The following is a 19540-nucleotide window of genomic DNA, read 5'->3' as shown; positions in this document are numbered from 1 at the left end:
TCCCAGGACCCTCTACTCAGATTCTAAATGGCCCCTCTCCTTTACAGTGGCCTTACTGTCAGTAGCTGAACGGATGTATGTTATGATGAAAAACCGAAGTGTAAGGCATTGATCTGCTGGTTCATAGGGAAGAATCAAGATTCAAGGCCCTCGCCTACCCTGCTCTATGGCACTCAAACAATTAAGTGGCATTTGGAAATAACATATTTGCAAATCCCTGCCAAAAGATTTGATTCTGCAAACTGTATTAACAACTGCATCTAGTTTTTTTTACAAAATGGAGACATCTAGTGCCTCCTACCACGAAAGAGTTATGATTTAATATTCATTATATTGGGAAGCAGCATGGCCTAATGTATAAATCACGGGTATGGGAGCCAACGCTCCTGGCTCCGCCATCAGCCTGCTGTGTGGCCTTGGGCAAATCACTTAACTTCTCTGTGCTTCTGTTTTCTCAACCACAAAATGGAGATTGAAAACCTGTTCTTCCTCTACTTGGACTGTGAGCCCTAAGTGGGACAGGGACATTATCTGGCCTGATTAACCTGTATCTGCCCAGCACAGAGAACAGTGAAGGCACATAGTAAGCGCTTATATAGTATAAAAAATTATATCGGTGATATTTGTTGAGTGCCTATACTGCAGATGTTAATAAAATTTATGGAAAACATCAGTCTCTGCTCTCAAGGAACTTACAGAGTAGAGGAAACACAGCAAGCAAAAGATAATGAACACAATTAGTTAAAAGCGCACACACATACGCAAGTGAATAAATAAGTATGGAGACAAGGTCCTGCTCCATATTATGTTGGCTGTAGGGGTTAGCTAAGAAATGGCTTCTCTCATATCACCAGAACAAATAGTAATGCTCTTAAGATGGGATAAGACAGACCAAAATGAAAGATTAAGATGTGTTTCTAAGGGAACGATCCATTACGTTGCCCTCCTTCCCCACTTTCTCTGCAGCCTTTTGCTAGCAAGCCCATTAGCAAAAGTTTTCTTTGGGGACAGAAAAGGGAATTTTGGCAAAGTGAATCCATCAACCGTATTTAACGAGCGCTTCACTATGCGCAGAGCACTCTTGGGACAGTACAACACAGAGTTGGTAGACACATTCTCTGCCCGCAATGAGCTAGGAGTCTGGAGGGGAATTTGCGCATTTCTCCGACATCTTCCCAGAAACACTAATTGAATCCCGTCCTAGAGGGGAGAAGTTTTCCATGATTTTTTCACTGAGCATTTCAAGTCAGAGAGTCTTAACACAATGGCACGGCAGTAGATGCTGCCATCTAGTGAATCACAGGGCTCTGAAACAAGATAAAGTGATGAAAAAGAAAAAGAGGACCGGTATCTGCCCACATTTTCTATAATTCTACCCTCATAGATGCAGGCTCACGGTCGACAGCATCACCGTCACCCTGAAGGCCAACTCTACACGTGAAAAGCATTCATTTCATTATTCTTTCCCAAGTGTTCCTGCACACCACAATAAGCGTTAGATAAATACCATTAACTGATTAAAACCAAAAAGTCCTCAGTGGAGGGAAATCAAAGGGCCCACTGTTGCTCTCCCAAAATTATTCCACAGGTGCTTGGACGAATCAGTAGCAGTGTCACTGACAGTCTTCAGCCTTCCCCGAAGAGCAGAATATAGGAGAGAGGTTTTCCCCCACATCTTACCTCCTTCCCTTCCCCACAGCACCTGTATATATGTATATATGTTTGTACATATTTATTACTCTATTTATTTATTCATCTTACTTGTACATATCTATTCTATTTATCTTATTTTGTTAGTATGTTTGGTTTTGTTCTCCGTCTCCCCCTTCTAGACTGTGAGCCCACTGTTGGGTAGGGACTGTCTCCATATGTTGCCAACTTGTTCTTCCCAAGCGCTTAGTACAGTGCTCTGCACACAGTAAGTGCTCAATAAATACGATTGATTGATTGGTTGATTGATTGAGACAAGATGACTGAGGTACAGAAATGAGCCGCTCTTTGGTTCTTGAGCCAGTATTGGATCTCGAAGTGGAAATGGGACTTAAACTCAATCACACCAGCAGAGCAAATCCTCTGCCTCTTTTCTCTGTGTTCCTCTATCAGGCATCCTAGATCCCACAACTTGTTTCCTCTCCTTACTGTTCTTTTTCTACCCTAGCCATCAATCCATCATTCACCAGTATTTATTGAGCACTTACGGTATGCAGAGCACTGCATTACACACTTGGTAGAGTATAATACAGGAAAGTTCACAGACACACACTCACTGCCCAAAAAGAGCTTAAAGTCTAGAGGGGGAGAAAGGAAATATAAATAAGTTACAGATATGCACGTAAGCCCTGAGGGGCTGAGGGTGGTGTGATTATCAAATGTTTAAGGAGTACAGCTCCAAGTGCATAGGCAACTCAGAAAGGGAGGGAGAGGGCTTAATTGGGGAAGGCCTTTTAAAGGAGACGCAATTTTAATAAGGCTTTGAAGCTGGAGAGATTGTAAATCAATAGGTACAAAAAAAATGCCACAGTAGGTTGCAATTGCCTAAATGCTGAGGTGGTAGTGGGGAAGATGAAAAATTAATCCAGGACCATTTCCTAAAGGAGGTGGGATACAGGAGGGCTTTGAATATGGGGAAACCCATTGGCTTTAATACACTCTTTCAGCTCGTCCCATCCTACTTCACCTCGCTAATCTCCTCCTAGGGCCCAGCCCACACACTCCGCACCTCTAGCTCCAGCTTATTCATCGTGCCCTGACCTCATCTAGCTCATCACCAACCCCTTTCCCACATACCCCCATGGTCTAGAACTCCCTCCCCTCTATATATGCCAGACCACCACTCTCTCCACTTTCAAAGCATTATTAAGGTCACATCTCCTCCAAGAGGCCTTCCCCAATTAAGCCCTATTCCCAGCTTGCTCTCCCTCCGCACTGTCTACACACTCGGATCTGGGACCTTTGGACACTTGAGAAGCAGCATGACTTAGTGGAAAGAGCACGGGCTTGGGAATCAGAGGATGTGGGTTCTAATCCTGGCTCCACCACTTGTCTGCTGCGTGACTTGGGTAAGCCACTTAACTTCTCTGTGCCTCAGTTACTTCATCTGTAAAATGAGGATTAAGACTGTGAGCCCCACGTGGGACAACATGATTACCTTGTATCTATCCCAGTGCTTAACAAATACCAAATCATTATTTGATATTCACCCCACCTCCAACCCCACAGCATTTATGCTCACATCTTTCAATTATATATTACAATTTATTTATTTATTCATATTAATGTCTGTCCCCCCAGACTGTAATCTCATTATGCACAGGAGGCATATCTGCTAATTCTGTTGTACTGTACTCTCCCAAGCACTTAGTACAGTGTTCAGCAAAAAATAAGTCCTTAATACATAACATCGATTGAGTGATAGGGAGTATAAGGCAGGAGGAAAGGTGTGAGCTGGTAGGAAGCAGGAGAATTAAGAATGAAATGGTGAGCCTGGGAGGAAAAGAGTAGAAGCTGGGATGTAGTAGAAGAGAGTGGGCAGGTAAAATGGAGAGAGCTGAAGGGGTGTCTAAATAGCCAATGGTCAGGAATTTGTTTGATGAAGAGAGGAATGGACAGTCATTGATTACAAGGAGATGGTGTTTTGGAAAAATGATCCAAACTGCAGAATTTTGTGCCAACTGGAGGCTGGAGACAGAGAGTCCAGTGAGGAGACAAAAGAAGAAGGACCAGTGAGAGGGATCAATGTGTCTTCAAAGTGGAAAGCAAACCCTATAGACATGAGATTGCAGACGTTCAAAGGAAGTAATTATTGTTTTTGAAAACAGACTGTTTCAGTAAATCCGTAGCAAAATCACACCTGTGAAGACTACTGAGCAACCTGACATCATTAATTTCTTTCTTCTAATTATCATCTGGAGATTGACATTTAGCTTTGTGAAATTCAAAAAGTCTACTGAACTGGTCTGTGCAACACAGAAAAATGACAAGAAAATCAGGAGACCATATGGTGGAACAAGAGACCCACAGATTCTAAATTTATCTTTCCTCCCCAGAAACAATAGTTCCATTCTTCTCCAAATGACAATGTTTTAAGCCAGCAGACAACAAAGGTCTGTTTCTAATATTTCCAGACCAGATTTAAAGCTAAACCACTGAAACGTTCAATTTACCAAAATAAAAGGCAGTAGTGACACACATACCCAGATCCTTAGTAAAAGAAATCAAGTTCAGGAACAGTGTATTGTAATTGTTATACATAAAGCTCACCCCTCCTTGAAATTCTATCTGGTCCTCCAAAAACAGATTTGGTGTCAATAGGGAAACTTTCCCAGTGAGACCACGCTTCTTCTCTGCCAAATTTTAGCCAGCTATTCCAGAATCCTGGAATTCAATGGCACCTGATCATTCTGACCCTTCCTAACTCTGGCTCAAAGGGAGGGGAGATGGGTCTTACCACTCCAAATGAATAGTAACTCCAGAATTTTCTAAGGGATTACCTCTTCCCAATCTATAATCTGGAGCTGCCTCATATAACTGGTAATAATAATAATTGTTATTGTGGTATTTGTTAAGTGCTTACTGTGTTCCAAGCATGGTGCCAAGCACTGGGGTAGATACAACACAATCACATCCCTTCACCCACGGAGCTCACAGTCTAAGGGAGAGGGAAAACAGGTATTTAGTCCCCATTTTACACCTTGGTCTCTCTCCCACATAACTTAAATTACTCCTGAATGCAATGGCTCTGCTACCTATCTACTGTGTGACCTTGGGCAAGTCACTTAACTTCTCTGGGCCTCAGTGACCTCATCTGTAAAGTGGAGATTAAGACTGTGAACCCCACGTGGGACATGGACTGCGTCCAACCTAATTATCTTGTATTTACCCGCGGCTTAGTACAACGTCTGGCATGTAGTAAGTGCTTAACAAATACCACTAACGAAAAAACACACAGAAATAAAGAGAAGGCTGATACAAATTACTCAATACAGGCACTTATAACAGGGTGCTTTGTAATGAGTTATGGGTACAGGATAGGTGGGTAATGTCTCAATTTGGCCCAAGGCTCGGGGACAGCTCCAGTAGCTTGTAAATAAATGAATAATGATGATAACAATAATAATAAGGGTATCTTAAGCACTTACTATGTACCAAGCACTGCAGTAAGTGCTTGGGTATATTACAAGATAATCAGGCCCCATATGGGGTTTCACAGTCTAAGTAGAAGGGAGACCAGGTATTGAACCCCCATTTTATAGATAAGGGAACTGAGGCACAGAGAAGTGTTAAGTGACTTGCCCAGGGTCACATAGTGGGTAAATGGCAGAGCCAGAATTAGAACCCAGGTCCTCTAACTCCCACGCCGGTGCTCTTTCCACTAGGACATGCTGTTTCTAAGAGGAGGGACACGAGACAGAGATCTGCCAAACATACTGTATCCCTTATTTTATCACTTTGTCCTGCATCAACTCTTGATAGCAAATTGGACGCAGAATATTCTTTTACGCTAGGTACTTGGGAACACACCAAAAGGAGCAAAAGTCTTGCAAAATTGGCCTGTATTTGAATGAGACAAGCCCGACTCCCTAAAGGAGCAGAGAATCAGTGCCAGGGAAACTCAGTCCGAGTCCTGATTTCCAATTGCTCATAATTGAGATCTGTCAGCCACGGATAAGGAATCAATCAATAGTATTTATTGAGCATTTACTATACGTAGAGCACTGTACTAAACGCTAGGAAGAGTACAATGCAATAGAATTAGCAGACATGTTCCCTGCCCGTAACGAGTTTACAGTCTAGAAGGGGAGACAGACATTAATGTAAATAAGTGGAAGCAGCGTGGCATAGCAGACAGAGCATGGGGCTAGGAGTCAAAGGGTCATGGGTTCTAATCCCGGCTTTGCCACTTGTCTGCTGTGTGACCTTGGGAAAGTCACTTAACTTCTCTGTGCCTCAGTTACCTCATCTGTAAAATGGGGATTCAGACAGTGAGCCCCATGTGGGACAGGGACTCTGTTCAACTTGATTTGCTTATAGCCACTCCCAACGTTTAGCACAGTGCCTGGCACATAGTAAGTGCTTAAACACCATAATTGCTAAAATTAAATAATTATATATTATTATTATATGATACTAATAAGTAGTCATATTTATAAAAGACTGGAAGGTGAGAAGGGAGGGAAGCAGCAGGAGGAGGGGAAGAGAGAGCAGGGTCCTGTTGTGTGGCTTCTGAAGAGATAAATTTCTTGTGTCCTAGAGAAGTAGCGTGTCAGAGCAAAGCCTGGGATTCAGAGGACATGGGTTCTAATCCCAGCTCTGCTACTTACCGGCTGTGTAACTTTGGGCAAGTCACTTAACTTCTCTGTGCCTCAGTTCCCCCATCTGCAAAATAGGGATTCAATTCCTGTTCTCCCTCCTACTTAACTGTGAGCCCCACGGGGGAATTGATTATCTTTCATCTGCCCCAGGGCTTAGTACAGTGCTTGGCACATAGTAAGTCAATCAATCAATCAATCGCATTTATTGAGTGCTTACTGTGTGCAGATCACTGTACTAAGCGCTTGGGAAGTACAAGTTGGCAACATATAGAGACGGTCCCTACCCAACAGTGGGCTCACAGTCTAGAAGGGGGAGACAGAGAACAAAACCAAACATATCAACAAAATAAAATAAAGAGAATAGATATGTACAAGTAAAATAGAGTAATAAATATGTACAAACAAATATACATATATACAGGTGCTGTGGGGAAGGGAAGGAGGTAAGACGGGGGGGATGGAGGGGGGACGAGGGGGTGAGGAAGGAAGGGGCCCAGACTGGGAAGGCCTCCTGGAGGAGGTGAGCTCTCAGTAGGGCCTTGAAGGGAGGAAGAGAGCTAGCTTGGCGGATGGGCAGAGGGAGGGCATTCCAGGCCCGGGGGAAGTGCAAAACAAATGCCACAAATGCCTTCAGCCCCACAAATGTCTCTTTGGCTCTTCCACGTCAACCAAGCACTTGGGTAGTCACACCCATCTACCTCTCCCTGCTATACTATAAGCTCCTTGAAGACAGAGAACATGTCCACCAATTCCACTGTACACATAGTAGGTGCCCATTAGGAGGCCTTCCCAGACTGAGCCCCCTCCTTCCTCTCCCTCTCCTCCCCTTTCCCATCCCGCCCGCCTTACCTCCTTCCCCTCCCCACAGCACCTGTATATATGTATATGTTTGTACGTATTTATTACTCTATTTATTTATTTTATTTGTACATATTTATTCTATTTTTTTTTGTTAATATGTTTTGTTGTCTGTCTCCCCCTTCTAGACTGTGAGCCCGCTGTTGGGTAGGGACCGTCTCTGTATGTTCCCAACTTGTACTTCCCAAGCGCTTAGTACAGTGCTCTGCACACAGTAAACGCTCAATAAATACGATTGATTGAATGAATTGAATGAATGAATAATTACTATTCTATTCATTTTATTTTGTTAATATGTTTTGTTTTGTTGTCTGTCTCCCCCTTCTAGACTGTGAGCCCGTTGTTGGGTAGGGACCGTCTCTGTATGTTGCCAACTTGTACTTCCCAAGCGCTTAGTACAGTGCTCTGCACACAAACGCTCAATAAATACAATTGATTGAATGAATTGAATGAACGAATATTTACTATTCTATTTATTTTATTTTGTTAATATGTTTTGTTTTGTTATCTGTCTCCCCCTTCTAGACTATGAGCCCATTGTTGGGTAGGGACCGTCTCTATATGTTGCCAACTTGTACTTCCCAACCGCTTAGTACAGTGCTCTGCACACAGTGAGCACTCAACAAATACGATTGAATGAATGAATAAATAATGTTTGATCGACTGCTTCGGATTTGTTAAAATGAGTGGCAGGACACAAAAAGCTGAAGAGCAGTAACGGGAGGGAGGTAAGGTTGGGCAGGTTTCAGGTATAAACTTGCCTTCCTCTTTCTCGTCCCTTCCGCAAGTTCCTAGCAATCCTTTTCTGGCTGTCCCCACTGTCTTAATAATAATAATAAACATAATAAACATAATAATAATAATAACAATAATAATAATAAACATAATAATAATAATAATGGCATTTATTAAGCACTTACTATGTGCAAAGCACTGTTCTAAGCACTGGGGAAGTTACAAGGTGATCAGGTTGTCCCACGGGGGCTCACAGTCTTCATCCCCATTTTACAGATGAGGTAACTGAGGCCCAGAGAAGTGAAGTGACTTGCCCAAAGTCACACAGCTGACAATTGGTGGAGCCGGGATTTGAACCCATGACCTCTGACTCCAAAGCCCATGCTCTTTTCCACTGAGCCACGCTGCTTCTCTACAAAACCTTCTCTACAAAAGCTGCTTCTGCAAAACCTCACAGTTCCTCAATTGCTGCTGGATGGCAGGGTGGGGGATGGAGGTTGGCGAGGAAAGGAAGGGGGAGGGTAGCAGGGTGAAGATCGGCTGTCTGCCAGAAGGAAGCGGGTGATGGGTGCCGGTGTGGTAAAGTCCTGGGGGCAGTGGTTTGGACCCTAGGAAAGGGAAGCACAGGGAGCCCCGCTTGGGTTTGGGACAGTTTACCAATCCCGTACTCTTGGACAATGTAAGACCAGGTCAAAAGTCAAACCTGGCTAGGCTAGATTCTCCTTTAACTATAACCATCATGACATTTGGGCAGGGCAAGTGTCTTAACAACTCTCGTGTATTGTACTCTCCCAAGAGCTTAGTACAGTGCTCTGCACAGAACAAGCGCTCACTGAATAACAACGCTCAACAAGCGCTCAGAGAAGCAGTGCTCTGCACAGAACAAGCGCTCACTGAATAACAATGCTCAATAAGCGCTCAGAGAAGCAGCATAGCCTAGTGGCAAGAACATGGGCTTGGGAGACGGAGGATATGGGTTCTATAATAATAATAATAATAATGGCATTTATTAAGTGCTTACTACATGCAAAGCACTGTTCTAAGTGCTGTAATCCCAGCTTCTGCCAATTGTCTGCTGTCTCCCCCCCACCTTACCTCCTTCCCCTCCCCAGAGCACCTGTATATATGCTTGTATGTATTTATTACTCTATTTATTTATTTTATTTGTACATATTCATTCTATTTATTTTATTTTGTTAACGTGTTTTGTTCTCTGTCTCCCCCTTCTAGACCACGAGCCCACTGTTGGGTAGGGACCGTCTCTAGATGTTGCCAACTTGTACTTCCCAAGGGCTTAGTGCAGTGCTCTGCACACAGGAAGCGCTCAATAAATACGATTGAATGAATGAATGAATGTGACCATGGGCCAGTCACTTAACTTCTCTGTGCCTCAGTTACCTCATCTGTAAAATGGGGATTAAGACTGTGAGCCCCATGTACCTTGTATCTACCCCAGTGCTTAGAACTTGGCAGATAGTAAGCGCTTAAAAAATACCGTAATTATTACTATTGAATGTTGTTCATTGGTACAGTTTGTGCCCACACTGAGCTCACAGCCTGTCTTAACCCCATTTTACAGATGAGGAGGGGAGGGAACAAAGAGATTAAGTGACTTTCCAAGGTCCAAAAATAGGCTAGTGGCAGGTAGGACAAGAAACCAGATGTCCTGTCTCCCTGCCCAGTGATCTTTCCACTAACGCCACCTTCTCCTCTTTCTTTCTCCCTCCCCCAGCCCTCCTCCTGAAGCCTGCCCCTTTAGCCCTAGACAGAGGGTGAGGCAAAGATTTTGTTTCCTCATGGACCCGAATAGCTTGCTAATATTTACCCCAAGTATAGCACAGTAATTTACCTTTTTCATTCGAGCCACGTACGAGGCTGTTGTACAAGGATAACTGCACATGGGTGTAAACATCACCCCCCGCCCCAAGCAACTGAGAACAGCCAAGATGGAAGCGAGGGGGCATCGCCTCGGAAAAGCTCAAGCCTCAGAAACTGACTCTGCCCAAAAAGACTGAGTGAATTCATCCTGAGTTCAAAGTTGGCATTTCCCTCCAGTCTCATCAATCAATCAATCAATCAATCGTATTTATTGAGCGCTTACTATGTGCAGAGCACTGTACTAAGCGCTTGGGAAGTACTCATCTGTTGGAATAGCCCAGCACAGTCCCCACTTCAATCAACCCATCAGTTGTATTTATTGAGCGCTTACTATGTGCAGAGCACTGTAATTAGAGCTTGGGAGGGTTTAATAGAACAGTCTCTGTCCCACAGGAGGTATACATTCCTAATCCCCGTTTTACAGATAGGGTAACTGAGGCATGAAGAAGTGAAGCGATTTGCCCAAGGTCACACAGCAGACAAGTGGGATTAAAACCCAAGTCTTTCTGACACCCAGGCCAGTGCTCTAGCCACTAGGCCAGGCTGCTTCTCAAAATTCTCACTTCCCTGAATTCCCTAGGAATTTGGAAACTTCTAGGACATTCCTGGAATTTTCACTGTTGTAGTGGCAGTAGAATTTATTGATTTTTCACTTGAGATGTATAAAATAGCAAAGTGACACATTCCCTGCCCACAAGGAGCTGAGACTAACTAGATTTCTACTTTTTATTTACAAAAAGTGAGGTTAAAGAAAAAAAGAATCTACACTAGGTGGGTAAAGGCAGCATCCATTCTTTCCATTACACCAAAGCCTCGGTCCAATCCAGGGGGAGAAGACAGACCAAATCCAAATTCACAAGGCAATGAAAACACCCGGGATACGATGCCAATTTTTCCCATCACTAACTGTGCACGTAGGACCGAACTTTTCCCAGTTGCCCAGCAATACTGTAGACACTTGGGATTTCACACCGAGATTCCTTGCTAACGCAGCTTATACTCCCTAGGGGAATTCTCCGTCATTTTAAGCGCTGGGACAGCTGTTCTCTTGTGGCATCTGACTCGGGGCGAGTCACTTCACTTCTATATATAGTGTATATATGTGTGTGTATATATATATATATTATATATATATATGTACACTAGATATGTATGTATCTATATGCGCTGTATACACTATATATACTGTATATATGTTTGTACATATTTATTCCCTCATCTGTAAAATGGGAATGAAGACTGTGAGTCTCACATGGGACAACCTGATCACCTTGTATTTACCCCAGTGTTTAGAACAGTGCTTGGCACATAGTAAGCACTTAACAAATACCGACATCATTATTATTTTGTACATATTTATTACTCTATTTATTTATTTATTTATTTTACTTGTACATATCTATTCTATTTATTTTATTTTGTTAGTATGTTTGGTTTTGTTCTCTGTCTTCCCCTTTAAGACAGTGAGCCCACTGTTGGGTGGGGACTGTCTCTATATGTTGCCAATTTGTACTTCCCAAGCGCTTAGTACAGTGCTCTGCACATAGTTAGCGCTCAATAAATACGATTGATGATGATGATGATTACATATCTATTCTATTTATTTTATTTTGTTAATATGTTTGGTTTTGTTCTCTGTCTCCCCCTTCTAGACTGTGAGCCCACTTTTGGGTAGGGACCGTCTCTATGTGTTGCCAACTTGTACTTCCCAAGCGCTTAGTACAGTGCTCTGCACACAGTAAGTGCTCAATAAATACAATTGATTGATTGATTAAGCCTACTATCTCTCACCCCCTTGCCCTCACTCCGCCATGACCAAACTAGAAATCATCCCAAATTGAACCCAGCAACAAGTGGGTTCACATGCCAGTGATTTGCTTTAGTACAGAGCTCTAGACACAGTAAAAATGAATGAATTTGCTTAGGGTTCCCATGTATTTTGCTCACTTAGCTTGCCTAGCTTTGTCCTAAAATCCTTACATTTGGTTTGCATAGGTGCCCGCTCTATGCCTTGGCTTATAAACTCCAGCTTATGCTTCAAATTAAGCACTATTTCTGGTCTGTGGACATGATGCATCAAAGCTCTCAGAGAGTACTGCAGCCCCCTGAAAACTGGGAACCATCTACTGAGGCTAGACCAGCAGGCTAGCAATCAACCAACTGAGGCTAACATTCATTCGTTCATTCAATCATATTTATTGAGCGCTTACTGTGTGCAGAGCACTGTACTAAGCGCTTAGGAAGTGCAAGTCGGCAACATATAGAGACGGTCCCTACCCAACAACGGGCTCACAGTCTAGAAGGGGGAGACAGACAACAAAACAAAACATGCAGACAGGTGTCAAATAGAATCAAAGCTATATGCACATCATTAACAAAATAAATAGAATAGTACAATCAACCCATCAATTGTATTTATTGAGTGCTTACTGTATGCAGAACACTGTACTAAGTGCTTGGGAGGGCATTCATTCAATCAATCGTATTTATTGAGCGCTTACTGTGTGCAGAGCACTGTACTAAGCGCTTGGGAAGTACAAGTTCGCAATATCTAGAGATGGTCCTTACCCAACAGCGGGCTCACAGTCTAAAAGGGGAAGGCAGACAACAAAACAAAACATATTAACAAAATAAAATAGACTAAACATGTACAAGTAAAATAAATGGAGTAATTCATTCATTCAATCGTATTTATTGAGCGCTTACTGTGTGCAGAGCACTGTGCTAAGCGCTTGGGAAGTACAAGTTGGCAACATATAGAGACGGTCCCTACCCAACAGCGGGCTCACAGTCTAGAAGGGGGAGACAGACAAAACAAAACATATTAACAAAATAAAATAGACTAAATATATACAAGCAAAATAAATAAATAGAGTAATTCATTCATTCATTCATTCAATCAATCGTATTTATTGAGCGCTTACTGTGTGCAGAGCACTGTACTAAGCGCTTGGGAAGTACAAGTTGGCAACATACAGAGACGGTCCCTACCCAACAGCGGGCTCACAGTCTAGAATGGGGGGACAGAGAACAAAACAAAACATATTAACAAAATCAAATAAGTAGAATAAATATGTACAAGTAAAATAAATAAATAGAGTAATTCATTCATTCATTCATTCAATCGTATTTATTGAGGGCACAGTATCACAGAGTTGGTAGTTATGTTACCTGCCCACAAGGAGTTTGTAATCTTGAGGAAACAAAATAGAACAGGCTCCTTCTAGGTACGAGAAACATGGGGTCGACAAAGAAACTATTTCTTGGTGCTGCAAGCATCGAACATGACAACTTAACAATGGAACAGCCTTTGTGTGTGCAGTGTGGCTGGACGGATGGTTCCCACCTTGGGATTTTTAGACATAGACGCACGCACACACACACACACACACACACTCACTCTCTCTCTCCCCTCACAGTGAATTTCACAATCAGTGGTGTCTTCTTTGAATACAAATCTTAACCAGTCAGTCTGCCATTTCTTGCTAATATTTATCCTAGTTATTACGCAGCAATTTATCTTTATAATACTTAATACACTCCCAAGACACAACAACCTGACTTGCTCATTCTACAAAATTGGGGGCGGTAGGAAAAGTAGAAATAAATCTAGCTCCCTTTCTTTCTTGAGGCAGTCTGCCCCGGTCGGCCCACTTTTCTGAAATTTAAGTGCAGGGGCAGAGATGGCTAATGAAGAGAAAAGGGCAGAGAGAACACAGTATTATGTTGCAGAGTCTTTGATCTCATCTGCAGCCAGAATGGGATCGCTGGCCCAAATCAAATCACAACAGTGGAAGGCTCTAACAAAGTAAAACAGTCTTCTTCCCTCCCCCTAAACCAATCCCTTGGGCATCTCCTTAGAAAATAAGATAGCTGCTTTGTTCCACACCTTAGAAGGGACGTGGACTTCCATATGCCTGGGAAAACCAAGCAAAGGAAAAAGAAAAATTCACGAAGCCCTTAAACCTGGAAGAATGGTACTTTTCCCCTTGACTGGATATGAAAGGGGAATATCTTTGAAAACAAAATTGGAATTCCAATGTGAGGACAGAGAAAGTGAGACTTTTTGCTGATTAAAAACTTTTCTGATGTTAGACCTCCTGCAGTGAGTAAATTTTCTGGCAGTTAAAATCCCTCCAGAGAAGTTAAACTCCTGGAAAGTCTATTGTTTTCTGAGTGAGCCATATAGTGAAAAAGCATCAGAAAACTCTGATCGGAATGGTCATGTGCAAGTTTTACAAACTGCAATGTGGGACGTGATGTTGTTTCAGAAGAAATCTGGGATATTTTTATTAATATTAGTACTAGTATTATACCAAAGGAAAAAAATTAAACGGAATAATCCCATAAAAATGGGATGTCTGTTTTGTTAATATGTTTTGTTTTGTTGTCTGTCTCCCCCTTCTAGACTGTGAGCCCGCTGTTGGGTAGGGACCGTCTCTATATATTGCCAACTTGTACTTCCCAAACACTTAGTACAGTGCTCTGCACACACAGTAAGCACTCAATAAATACGATTGAATGAATACCCAGCTGAGGAAAGGAGGTAATTTAAAAAGCCTAAAACTTGAGCTGTGTACTGAACTCTCTGCATGGTTTCCAGCCTCACGTAGGAAGCAGCGTGACCCAGTGGAAAGAGCACAGGTCTGGGAGTGAGAAGACCTGGGTTCTAATCCCAGTTCCACTTGTCTTGGGCACCTCACTTAGCTGCTCTGTGCCTCTGTTTCCTCATCTCTCCCTCCCCACCGGATGGTGGGACAGAGACTACGTCTAACTTGGTTACCTTTTATCTACCCCGGCACTTAGTGCTACGTTTGGCACACAGAAAACATAGAAAGCAACGTGGCCCTGATGCAAAGTGCATGGGCCTGGGAATCAGAAGGGCCTGTGTTCAAATCCCAGCTCCGCCATTTGCCTGCTGTGTGACCTGGGGCAAGTCACTTCACTTCTCTGTGCCTCAGTTACCTATCTGTAAAATGTGGATTGAGACTGGGAGCCCCATGTGGGACATGGACCGTGTCCAACCTGAATAGCTTGTATCTACCCAGTGCTTAGTACAATACCTGGCACAGAGTATACACTTAACAAATCCATTAAAAAAAAAAACCCATCTCCACAGTTATTATGATATAATCAGACTAACCTTGGGGACACAAAGGGATAATTGCCCTCTCTACCCTGAGACTGCACTCTTTGGTACCCTCTTTGGGATGGGGACTGTGTCTGACCTGAATAATTTGTAACTACCCCAGTGCTTAGTACAGTGCTTGACACATAGTAAGCACTTTACAAATATAATCATTGTAATGATGATGATGATGATGATAATGGTGGGCAATCTCTTGAGGGGGCGTCTTGTTGCCCCAATCCAGTTCCAAAGTAAAAATGAAAATGAAGCAATTTACCTAAAACCCTGAGGGAAAATACCTAAAATCAAATATCTATCAAGTATCTAAAAATCATCAATCGTATTTATTGAGCGCTTACTGTGTGCAGAGCACACCTGGAATTTGCCTTGCTGCTAGCCAGAGAATCTCCCTTTCCTGATTTTTCAGGTACAAGGGACCTGGCTGGATTTTATAATGCTTCATGACTTTCATGAAGCATTAAAGGAGTGACACCAATCTCTGAGCATTGGTTTTTATGTATAATGCTGAGTTTTTGAACTGTTTCCCGTGGACTCCAAGTTTTAAAGGTCTCAGAAACCAGAACTAATGTGGTTTACCTTGGTGGTGCTTGAGACAAAGTGCTGCCTAAAAGGACAACAGGGCAGAATTGGGCAGGCCACAGTCTGTGCTGCTGATACACTCAGGAAAGAACGCTATGCCCCTCTTACACAGGGCAGTAGGTCCCCAGGTAAGACGCATCCACTCCCCGGGGGCATTTTAGAGTTTAATGGGATGGAAAGATTTTTTTCCTTTTTATGGTATTTGTTAGGCACTTACAAAGTGCCAGGCACTGTACGTTTAAGTAGAGGCAAGCTAATTAGGTTGGACAAAGTCCATGTCCCCACATGGGATTCACAGTCAATCCCAATTTTACAAAGGGGGTAACTGAGGCACAGAGAAGTGCCCCGCCCATGTCCTTCCCCGGCCTGGAATGCCCTCCCTCCACACATCCTTGTGACCTTGTGTGTGACCTTGGGCAAGTCACTTAACTTCTCTGAGCCTCAGTTACCTCATCTGTAAAATGGGGATTAAGACTGTGAGCCCCCCGTGGGACAACCTGATCACCTTGCATTTCCCCAGCGCTTAGAACAGTGCTTTGCACATAGTAAGCGCTTAACAAATGTCATTATTATTATTATTATTATTACATATCCACCAGATAAGCTAGCTCTCTTCTTCCTTTCAAAGCCCTACTGAGAGCTCACCTCCTCCAGGAGGCCCTCCCAGACTGAGTCCCTTTTTTCCTCTCCTCCTCCCCATCCCCCCGGCCCTACCTCCTTCCCCTCCCCACAGCACTTGTCTATATTTGTACAGATTTATTACTCTATTTTACTTGTACATATTTACTATTCTATTTATTTTGTTAATGACGTGCATATAACTATAATTCTATTCATTCTGACGATTTTGACACCTGTCTACATGCTTTGTTTTGTTGTCTGTCTCCTCCTTCTAGACTGTGAGCCCGTTGTTGGGTAGGGACTGTCTCTATATGTTGCCGTCTTGTACTGCCCAAGCGCTGAGTACAGTGCTCTGCACACAGTAAGTGCTCGATGAGCTGGGATTAGAACCCAGGTCCTTTGACTGCCAGGACCTTGCACTATCCACTAGGCAACACTGCTGCTCAGTGGAGCATGTTGCCATGGTGGCAAACCCATTTTAAAAGGCGACAAACAAAATGCAGAAGCCCATCTTCCTCCTCCCCCTGAGAGCTGAGGTGGGAGGGAGGGAGGGAGAAGGCTGTTTCTCTCTGTAGTTTTTCTTCCTTAACTCTCCTAGCATTAACGCTTAGATGACTTAACTTTATCCAAAACCCAGATGACTTTTCACTCCACAACAGTGTTCTCACATCTGACTGTTACCACTTTTGGGTAAACCTTCTACATCCCCCTGGATTGGCCCTACTTCTGGCCAGGATAAGCATAAAGACATTTAATTCAGGTGTTTATCTTCATTCAACATCCCCAGTTCAGATGTCAGAAAGAGAAGAGAGGGTTTCTGGCACATGGACAGATTCTCAACCTCCAGCCTGGAATTTAAAGACCTAGAAGGAAGAAGGATTCTGTTTTGGATGTGCCGTACTTTTGAATTAGAAGTCACAGGAAAGCACAAAGCCTTTGGTTTTAAAGTTATTCAGGGATCGTTTGGGGGTGATCTGATACATTCACCAGAGAGCACCAGGTTTTTCCATCTTGATCCCAAGAGCCAAAACACTGATTTGAGTTACCTGGGCCTGAATTTTCCACCAACGTTGTCATATTCCTCTTTTTGCACTACACCCAGGTCTGCCATTTTCAAAAGCAGCATGGCTCAGTGGAAAGAGCACGGGCTTTGGAGTCAGAGGTCATGGGTTCAAATCCCAGCTCTGCTGCGTGACTTTGGGCAAGTCACTTAATTTCTCCGTGCCTCAGTTACCTCATCTGTAAAATGGGGATTAAGACTGTGAGCCCCACGCGGGACAACCTGATCACCCTGTAATCTCCCCAGCACTTAGAACAGTGCTTTGCACATAGTAAGTGCATAATAAATGCCATTATTATTATTATTATTATTATTATTATTATTATTATTATTATTAAAAGCTGTTCCAATTCCCCATCTTTTTTCTCCTCCCAACATCCTCTTTCATTCAATCGTATTTATTGAGTGCTTACTGTGTGCAGAGCACTGTACTAAGCACTTAATCAGCTCTTCTGGCTGATTCCCCCTATTTTTGTCCTACCCATCCTTTTCCCAAGAACTTCTGGTGCGAGAACCTGGAGTAATGATCTCTGCTCATTCTACAGCGACAGATCCTAGACCATTCCCCTCAGCTCATAAACAGAAGGAGAGCATTTGAAAAAAAGCATAAAAAGGCTATACAAATAGGAACATAAAACCACTCCTTATGCTATTTTTAGCTAAATGCTACTTCCCCAAGCTTCAGCACCACACTCCTCTTGAAAAATCAGATACTAAATAAATATTTTCATTAGCATTGTGACATTTCTCTGAGTGAGAGAGCGTGAAAGAGAAGCAAGATTGTGTTTATGTTAATGTGTTGTGCTTTGGAGAATGATGCTTGCATTGGAGCCTCCTTAACCTCCTCTCTCCCAAGTGAAACGACGCCCCCCTGGTCCCACCCCGGAGCAGGGAGGGCAACAGCTAAGGAGACCTAAATTAAAGAAGAAAACCAACACTTAGCAGGGACTTGAGCTCAAACAGCAGACAAATCCTCTTCACTGGAGAGGCTGAACAGTTGCCTAAAGCAGATGAAGAAGCAAACAGATCTTCCTCATCCTCAAAAAAACAGCACACTTGAGGGGGTTAATGCAGGGTGTTATCTGACAGAAAATTACTCTCCCCACCTTCACATCCTTACTGAAGGTACATCTCCTCCAACAGACCTTCCCTGACTAAACCCTCATTTCCTCTTCTCTCACTCTCTTCTGCATCAACCTGATTTGCTCCTTTTATTCACCCCTGCCTCAGCCCCATAGCACTTAAATAAATATCCATAATGTATTTATATTAATGTCTGTCTTCCCTGTAGACTGTAAGCTCATTTGTGGGCAGGTAATGTATCTACCAACTCTGTTATATTGCACTCTGTCAAGCACTTAGTATAACACTCTGTCCACAATAAGTACTCAATAAATACCATCGATTGACTGACTGATGCAAGCAATTTGGATCCCAGCATTACCTAGGGAACAGCCAAGTGTTACTACACTTATAGGTATTACCTGTTGACAGCATCATTACGTCTGTAATTGAACAGCAACCCTGATCTAAATATCGCCTTTTTACCACACTCACATTTTCCAATTATTAACTAAGTGGTTTCAAAGTCAATGCAGAAAACTAATTACTCCCCTGATCTCTCAGGTTTACTTCTCCCAGCTGCACTAAATTCCTGCTCCTTATGCAGCAAAGATATGACCAAGAGAACACTGAATTTGAAATGAGTTTTTAAAATGGAAAAAACAGAATCCATCTATTTCACTTCATTCTGCTGCACCTTTCCCTTTTGCTTTGTGAAAAACGGGTAGCCAATTACGCTTGTAGCACAGTGCCTTCAAACACCAAGGAAAATGACAACACTGGGTCATAATCAATGGTTTAAACTACATGTTTCCACAGAGGGGGACTTACAACAACTCGGGAGAGAAACTGTGGACGTTTCTACCAATTACCCCTAGAAAACTGTTAAAAATGCCAGGACAAACCAAGACTTAAGAAATAGCTGATCATTCTCAACACGTGTCCTTTAAAAGAAGAGAACCATTAAAACATCCACAGTTCTAACACTTTCAGCATGTGTCCTTTAAGAGAAGAGACACATTAGAACATTTGCAGTTCACTTACCAGATTTGCTTCTCCAGGTGAATTTGGCTGGCTGGAATTTTAGAGCCGCCCCAGTCCCTACTGTCGGAGTCACCAAAGCCATAGTTTAAAAATGAAAACTGAGCAGCAATTCAGAAATAAGTGCAAAATCCTTCATCCCAGCCAAGCGACCCCCAAACACGGCCCAGCCAGCTCCATTCCTAGGGATGACGTGGCTCACCCTCCTCTCCACGTACTTTGAAGATTTTGTGCGCTGGGGTAAAT

General features: G+C 43.0%; 1 protein-coding gene across 4 annotated transcripts in view; it reads right to left on the bottom strand.

Moving 5' to 3' along the window:
• Positions 1-19540, bottom strand: part of TRAK1 (trafficking kinesin protein 1) — a 129397-nt gene that overhangs the window by 108263 nt on the left and 1594 nt on the right. For 2 of the 4 annotated variants that reach the window (XM_038759241.1, XM_038759259.1), the window contains exon 1: positions 19298-19340. The exons of the other annotated variants lie outside the window; for them this stretch is intronic. The gene's annotated coding sequence lies outside the window, so the exon portion shown is untranslated. Of the gene's footprint in view, positions 1-19297; positions 19341-19540 lie in introns of those variants that run through there. 4 annotated transcript variants of the gene reach the window in all.

Source organism: Tachyglossus aculeatus, chromosome 2 (assembly GCF_015852505.1).
Source record: "Tachyglossus aculeatus isolate mTacAcu1 chromosome 2, mTacAcu1.pri, whole genome shotgun sequence".
Lineage (NCBI taxonomy): Eukaryota > Metazoa > Chordata > Mammalia > Monotremata > Tachyglossidae > Tachyglossus > Tachyglossus aculeatus.
Note: the sequence above shows the minus strand (reverse complement) of the source record. Positions and strands in the feature narration are given on the sequence as shown.